The following is an 8158-nucleotide window of genomic DNA, read 5'->3' as shown; positions in this document are numbered from 1 at the left end:
TGCCAAGGGCTGGGCGTGGCCATGGCTGCTGCCTGAAGAGCTGGCCCCCACGGGAGGGAGGGAGGCCACAGGGAGCCAGGTGGGAAGATGGCCTCAGCCTCAGGGAGGCAATGGCAGAGACACTTGCAGACCCAGAGCACCTTCCATCGGCTCCTTGTGACTTCCCTCCTGACTCAGATCTCTTCTGCCTGCCACCCTGAGGCTGAAACACTCAAGCTTCACCCCAACCGGAAGGCCTATCCCAAGTCCAAAGTTGTGAGATTAAAGCACAACTTTGTACAGAGCAGCCAGGCTCTGGCCAAGGCGTGCAAACTCAGTGTGTCCTGACGGAGAGCTGTGCCTCGCACACAGCTGCACGTCTTCCCTACAGCTTCATGCACTAGCAGCTTGGTCCCCGGGGTGGTGGCGGCACTGGGGCGATGGAAACTGTATGGGGTGGGGCTTAATGCAAGATAATTAGGTCACGAGCCCCTGCCCCACCCCCAAATAAATCAGTGCTGGTGTCCCGGAGTAATGAACTTGAGTGGGTCACTTCCAAATACCCCTTCAGCTTCTGGGTGATTCCTTCCCACTTCTCCATGTCGGGAGCAGGCATAAGGCCTTTGCCTGGATACAGGTGCCATGTTGTTAGGACTCTGCAGCTGCTAATAAACCTTTTTACTTTGTAGATTATCCAGCCTCAGGGATTGTGTTATAACAATGTGAAACACAGAAAGGCTGATGTGAAGTCATGGGGTAGGAGTGGGCAGGCTGGCACGGCACAAAAGAAGGTCCTCCAGCTTTGACTTAGCATCTGCCTGACTGGTTTATAACTTAGCTGTTTAAAGAGGGCTCTTCCGTACAGGATGCCAGCCTGAAAGGCTGCTGCCTCCTGCTGCTGTGTGACATCACAGTGAGCGGCATGGGTTTTGAACCGTGACCGACCTGAGTTTCAGTTGTAACTCTGATCTTTATTTTCCCTGTTAAAACAACAACAAACCACCTTCTCCAAGTGAATTACTCATCAAAACAGCAACAAGAACAAAGAAACAAAAAACAAAACAAAAACACGAAGATATTATCTGCCTAACTTGGACTTTGTGGAGACTAAAAGCAAGCCTCTCATAAAACAGCGAAGGGGGAAGCAACCCCTGCCCCTCCTTCCTCAGAGGGCCGGCCCTCTTCAGGCCAGCCACTGTAGCAGCATCTGGACACCAGGCTTGGTGATGAATGATCTTGGAAGCCACAGTTTCCTGAGAGGCTGCGCTGGGACCATCCTGTCTCTGAAACAGCTGTCAACCTCATGTGCTAGAGTCCCGCTTGATGTCTGGGTCTTTGTGGCACTGTCCATCCTAAACTGAGTGTTTTATGGTCAAGTGATTCCTCCTCCTACTTGAGGTAGGAGCTCATCTGCTTTTCAGACAGGCTAGCATCCCAGTGCTGGAGCTACTCCAGAAGATCACAGAAAACAAAATCCACGGCGTTTAAGAAAATACTGAGTTACCATTGTGTGTGTACATACCAATGGCATGTGGGGGTCAGAGGACAGCTTTCAGGAGCTGGTTCACTCTTTCAGCATGATGACCTGAGACTTGAACCCAGGTCATCAGGCTTGTCAACAAGCTGCCTTCACTCCAAGCCGTCTCAATGGCACTGGACAGCAGGGTTTAAGAGATCAGGTGTAGTGGAGTTTACCTAAAGCTAGTGGGGACTTCAGCCTTTGACCAGCTGTTGTTTGCTTCCCATATTGGCACCAGACTGCCTGTCAGGGGCTGTGGACGTCACGGCTTCACAGCTGTGGGTACTGAGTGTGCCAAGACTGGGCGGCATTGCATGGCTTCAACAGGAGAGTGTCTGCGTCAGTGAGTCAGACTCACTGACAGGTGGAAGAAAAAGTGAAGCAAGAGAGCAGAATTGCCCAACTGCCTCTCATGGCTTGAAAATCAATTCTAACCTGTAAGATCCTGGTACTGTGGCGTCAACTCACTCCAGTTAGATCCTGGATATGAATCCAGCGTTCGATTCTGACCTGATAAATGGGCACCTGGCCTTGGTCTCCTTGGCCTCAAGGTTTCTAAAACCCACTGAGCTTTGAGTGATGGATGTGTCAATGCAAAACTGCTCTTCTTACCCCTACGAGGGAGATAATTGAGTTGTATTCCTGAAACATGGATTCACATCACCCAAAATCGAAGGTTCCAGCACAGAAAGGGTTATGAACTTGTGTGGTCACAAAACAAGGAAAAGGCACTTTCTGAATACACTGGTAAGACACCAGGCAGATCACACTGAAGGGGAGAGCACTTCTTTAGGTTGCCAGTGATCGCTGATGGTGTTTTTGGCATTTGGGTTGGTGGAAGCTAGTGTTCTGTTAATACATCTTGACTGTTTGTTTTTTGAGACAGGGTCTCTTTTTTTTAAGATTTATTTTATTTATTATATATACAATGTTGTCTGTATGTACACCTGCATGCCAGAAGAGGGCACCAGATCTCATTATAGATGGCTTGAGCCACCATGTGGTTGCTGGGAATTGAACTCAGGATCTCTGGAAGAACAGCCAGTGCTCTTAACCTCTGAGCCATCTCTACAGCTCCCAAGACAGGGTCTCTTATGTAGCCCTGGCTGCCCTGAAGCTCACTATGTAGACCAGGCTGGCCTTAAACTCACACAAATCCTGACTCTGCCTCTTAGGTGCTGGGATTAAAGGCATATACCACTGTGCCTGTCCTAGTAATACATTTTAAAGGTTTCACTTTGAGTTGAAAAAATTTTACATTAGAGTGTGTGTGTATGTGTGTGTGTGTGTGTGTTTATACACATGACAGTAGTGTCCATGAAAGCCAAAGGCATCATATCCCCAAAAGTAAAGTTACAGGTACTTGTGAACTGCCACTGGGAATTGAATTCTGGTTATAGCTATGTGTTCTTTCCTGCTGACCTATCTTTTTAATCCTGTAAGTGTGACCTTTTACTCCAGGATAGGGCAAGGAATGAGTGTCTTCATTTATTTTCCTGTTTCCTTGATTAAAGAAAAGAGGAGGAGGAGGAGGAGGAGGAGGAGGAGGAGGAGGAGGAGGAGGAGGAGGAGAAGAAAGAAAGAAAGAAAGAAAGAAAGAAAGAAAGAAAGAAAGAAAGAAAGAAAGAAGGAAAGAAAGAAACTCACAAAAGCAGTTAGGGAGATCGGCCTTATTCTGACTCGCAGTTCAAGTCCCAGCAGCCTGTGCTTGGGATAGTCGCTCCGCTCCATAGCTACAGAGAGCAGAGAGCAATGAATGCGCGCACTCAACACTCTTTCACCTTTTCAGTCCAGAAGCAGCCAGAGAGACGGCTTAATGATGAAAAGCGTTTGCTGCTCTTCCAGGGGACCCAAGATCAGTTCCTAGGAAGTAGTCAGTGACATAACAGAATCAAGTTATTGGGAAGCTTGTTAGAGGGTTCGGGGAAAAACATGTTTGCTGTCAGAAGTGCTGGAGGCGGGGGTGATGGTCCTGAGGTTAAGAGCACTTGTTGCTCTTCCAGAGGACCCGAGTTTGGTCCAGCACCCACTTGGCAGCTCGCAGTCATCCGGATTCTCTGATAGCCTCTTCTGGTCTCTGTGGGCGCCGCATGTACATGGCGTTCAGAAAGACACACACACACGGGCAAAACCACCCATAAGCATACAAGTAAATCAATCTTTTTTAAAAGTGTGCAAAGGTCGACAAGAACAGACCATGGTAAAACAGTATTTGTTCATCTGGTAGAGAGTTGAGTGTCACACATGGATGGCGCCCTGTTTGAATGGTGGGCAAATAGTGAGCAAACCGGAGAGACATGCTTTCTACCTTCTTAGAGCTGGACAAATTTGGAGGAGGAAACAAAGACTAAAGCAATTTAGCATGCAAAAACATCCAAAAGAATCTGTATCTGAAAAGAGACACCTGGAGACTGAAAACAGGCAAGTGAAGCGACAGGATATTTAAGGAAGAGGCCAAAGGAGTCACAGACCCGAGGATCCCGTAGCGGGGAACGGCCTGTTCCTGTCTCTGGCAGCTGCGTCTAAGGGTAAAAGGCCTGTGTGCTCTCACTATCCCCACCTACCGTATCAGCACGCTACAGGTCTAACCCAGCATGGGAGAGCGTGGCACCCAAACCACAGACTAAAACTCACTTTTTCCGTGGCAACAGGAAACACCAGTGAACTTGACCACCCCCAAAACAAGGTTCTGCAAAGTGGGGCCGCCTGGCTCTAGCAAATCTGGCGTCAGCCATGGAGAAGCTGAGTCCCTGTGGGGAGAAGATGGTGTTGCATGATCAAACCTACTACGTTCCCTGCCCTACTACGTTCCCAGCACACAGTCCGCACTCTAGTGGCCTTCCCCCTTGCGGAGTCTGGCTTCAGGGCTGCTGGGACACTGGCTTCATTCAGATTCTGTTTAACCTTGAGGAATGTTGCTGGGCAGATGCCTAAGCAAACACCAGTCCCCTCCCTCCTCCTAAAAGTTAAATTCCACCATTTGGAAAGGCTTCCCCTCACCTGTCAGTGATGTAATTAATGGTCCTCACCACGACCCTTCCCTCCCTGGGTCTTCCCCTGACTTTTCTTTTCCTCTGACACTGGCTAAGTTTCTCTGTGGCTGGCTGGGTTGCAGGTGGAGTCTGCTGAGACCTGGACACAAGCAGCCTGGGCTCAAAAAGCAGAGAGCATCTTCAGGGTGAGCTCTTGCCTGTTCCTGCTGACACTCTGCCGGCTTCTGCGTGCAGTCCTGGGAACAGACAAATAAAACTGTTCCTTGGCTCCATGTTCCCCTTGTGGGAGGGAAAAGGCCTCTTTGACTTCCCTTAGACTATCCCTAGCCAGGCCTTGGGCCCGGAGACACCATGCTGAGCCTGAGAGCAAAGGAGTTGAGGAGTCTCCTTAAATCCTCTCTGAAATCAGATCAAGCCAAAATGGGCTAAGAAACAAGAGGACCACAACTGTATTCCTCTTTCAAAATACCTAAATGTTTATATACACTGTAGCTTATAACTAACCAATAAAATTATTTTATTATTCCACAGACCAATAAACAATTTTACTGGCAAGTTAAAGGACCCACTAACTATTTTGGAGTAACTTATTTTCTAATAAGGCCAATTAGAAGAAATATGCCTGCCATCCTCCATCTTTGAGAACTTGTAACTGTTTTTCATATCCCAAGTTAGGAAATCTTAACATTAAAAGTCTTGAGCCAGGACGGGAGAGTTGGCTCAGCAGTTAGGAGAGCTTGCAGTACTTTCAGAGGACCTGGGACCAGTTCTCAGCATTCACCTTGGGGAGCTTGTAACTCCAGATCCAGAACACACACACACACACACACACACACACCATTCAGATACACAAATAAAAACAAAATGTTTTGGCTGGACATGGTGCTGCATGCCCCTTTAATCTCAGCAACTGAGAGGCAGGAGGATCTCTGTGAGTTTGATGCAGCCTGGTCTTCATAGTGAGACCTTATCTCAAATGAGAAATAAATATAAATAAAGTATAATCTTTAAAAGTGAACTAAATCCTTTTCCTCATGCTACAGCAACTTTCACTTCTGATTAGCATCTGTGTCATAGGTAACTAGATCTTCAGGATCCAGGTACCCTACTCTGCAGTCTAAAAATCTCTCTCCACTTTTTCTTCTGTTGTCTTTGGTGATAACTTCACAGTCTCTCTCAAGAGAGGACCAGGTGACTAACAGGTCTACAGGCTTGTGTTCTCCCAGCTTAGAGGCAGACTAGCTATGACTCTTGGGTCATGTATATATTTGGGTATCGACTTTCAATAACACAAGTTGGGGAACCGTCATACTGACTGGTGGATCAGTCTGGGGCTATCTGGAAGATGGAGGCTGAGGGTGTATGTGTGCGTGTGTGTGTAAAATATTGGTTATCATTAAACAATAACACAAGTTCTTTTATTCCAGTATTCCAATTAATTATTATTATTAATGTTCAGGTTACACATTATGCTTCATTCAGTAAGTACATCTACATCCAGATGCATGTATGTGACTGCGGAATGGCTGCAAAGGGCTAAGCGGCCACAGCCAAGTTCAGGAGGTTTCTGAAGCACTGTACAGCCAGGAAGCCAAGAGACACCAAAGCACAGCTGCAGTGAGGAAGATGCTGCAGTGGAGAAGCTGGGACACTGCAGTGGAGAAGCTGGGATGCTGCAGTGAAGAAGCTGGGACACTGCAGTGGAGAAGCTGGGGCGCTGCAGTGGAGAAGCTGGGAATGCTGCAGTGGAGAAGCTGGGACGCTGCAGTGGAGAAGCTGGGACGCTGCAGTGGAGAAGACACTGCAGTGGAGAAGCTGGGACACTGCAGTGGAGAAGCTGGGACACTGCAGTGGAGAAGCTGGGACGCTGCAGTGGGGAAGCTGGGACACTGCAGTGGAGAAGACACTGCAGTGGAGAAGCTGGGACACTGCAGTGGAGAAGACACTGCAGTGGAGAAGCTGGGACACTGCAGTGGAGAAGACACTGCAGTGGAGAAGCTGGGACACTGCAGTGGAGAAGACACTGCAGTGGAGAAGACACTGCAGTGGAGAAGCTGGGACACTGCAGTGGAAAAGCTGGGATGCTGCAGTGGAGAAGCTGGGATGCTGCAGTGAAGAAGCTGGGATGCTGCAGTGGAGAAGCTGGGGCGCTGCAGTGGAGAAGACACTGCAGTGGAGAAGCTGGGACGCTGCAGTGGAGAAGCTGGGACGCTGCAGTGGAGAAGCTGGGACACTGCAGTGGCTGCAATCACAGCAAAGCTGAGCCCAGCTGGAGAGGCAGAAGGGCCGGGTGAGGCCCAGATGAAGGAATGGGCAGACAGATGGAGCCAGTCCAGACTGACAAACGAGGGTAAGCACACGGCAACCGAGTACCTGCTTCCAGTGCACTGATAGATCCGAGTTTCAGGCCCTGAGAGAGCTGAGCGTTCCTTCCTGGTAGGTCCTTGATACATACCAGACCGTCAGAGCTCTGCCATCTCCAAGCTTAAGTATCTCTCTCTTTTTGGGTCCAAGGGAGGAAGTTTACATTCTTTCCTTGGTATGGTGTGTCTGCTAGGTCCTTGGGCCTGTTTCCCTGTTAAGCCTACAGTCTCAACCCAACCAGACGACTCTACAAGGTCTACACTTTCCACTCTTGGGAATAAGTCATTTGCCAGTGTGTGCTGCGTGGCTGGTCCACGTGCTGCAACTATTCCGGAGCCCCCAGGGCGAGACATCCTCTGAATCACCAGTTTTACACAGAACGGAATAGACGGGCAGGGCAGCCTCGCCTCCAACACAGGATAACTTAGTGCTTCTTAGTTATTTATTTACTTAACATAGGAAAGAGCGGCCCTCATGCTCAGAACCAGAGTCTAGTATCAGCTTGCTTCTTTTGTGTTTATTCTGACGACAACATGCAGTGATCACTACCCGGTTTCACACTTAGAGGTGTCATGCGAATTTTCCCTTCCAAAACAAAGAGAGTAAGTTTAAGTAAACACTGCATCAAAAAGTAGGAAGATGGTTTGCATCATATCAGCAGTTATTGGGCTGGGAGGTAGCTCCGCTGGCAGATTGCTTGCCTAGCATGTGGGGCTTTGATCCATACAGTCGTGTGCTCAGGAGATGGAAGCAAGGGCCTCAGAAGTCCAAGGGCCTCTTCAGCAACATAGCTGCTTGCCTCATATATAATGGTGTTCTGACACAAACAGTAAAAGAATGATTAAGTCGTGGAAAGGTCAGGGAAGATGAGGGGAGCCAACCTCGTGGAGCCCTTAGCTTCATTTACAAGCTAAGGGTGATAGTGACCACCTCTAAGCGTCATTATGACACATGCCAAGGAGAACAACCAACGTTATTTACAGAGAAAAACATAAACTTTATTATCTTGCTCCATTAATGAGAACAACCATGACAAGAAAATAGATGGCCTATAAGATTTGTGTGTGTGTTTGTTTTTGTTTTTGTTTTGTTTTGCCAGTGTCTTATTATGTATTCTTAAACTCAAGACCCTCTTGTCTCAGCATTCCAAGCACTGAGCTGACGGTGGGGAGTCACTGTGCTCAACTTCATTAAAATTTTAAAATCCCTTCTAGGAGGCAGCAAGATGGCTCTGTGAGTACAGGCGTTTCTGCCAAGCCCGAAGGTCAGAGCTCCATCCTTGGAATTCACACGGTGGAAGGAG

Source organism: Meriones unguiculatus, chromosome 1 (assembly GCF_030254825.1).
Source record: "Meriones unguiculatus strain TT.TT164.6M chromosome 1, Bangor_MerUng_6.1, whole genome shotgun sequence".
NCBI lineage: Eukaryota > Metazoa > Chordata > Mammalia > Rodentia > Muridae > Meriones > Meriones unguiculatus.
Note: the sequence above shows the minus strand (reverse complement) of the source record.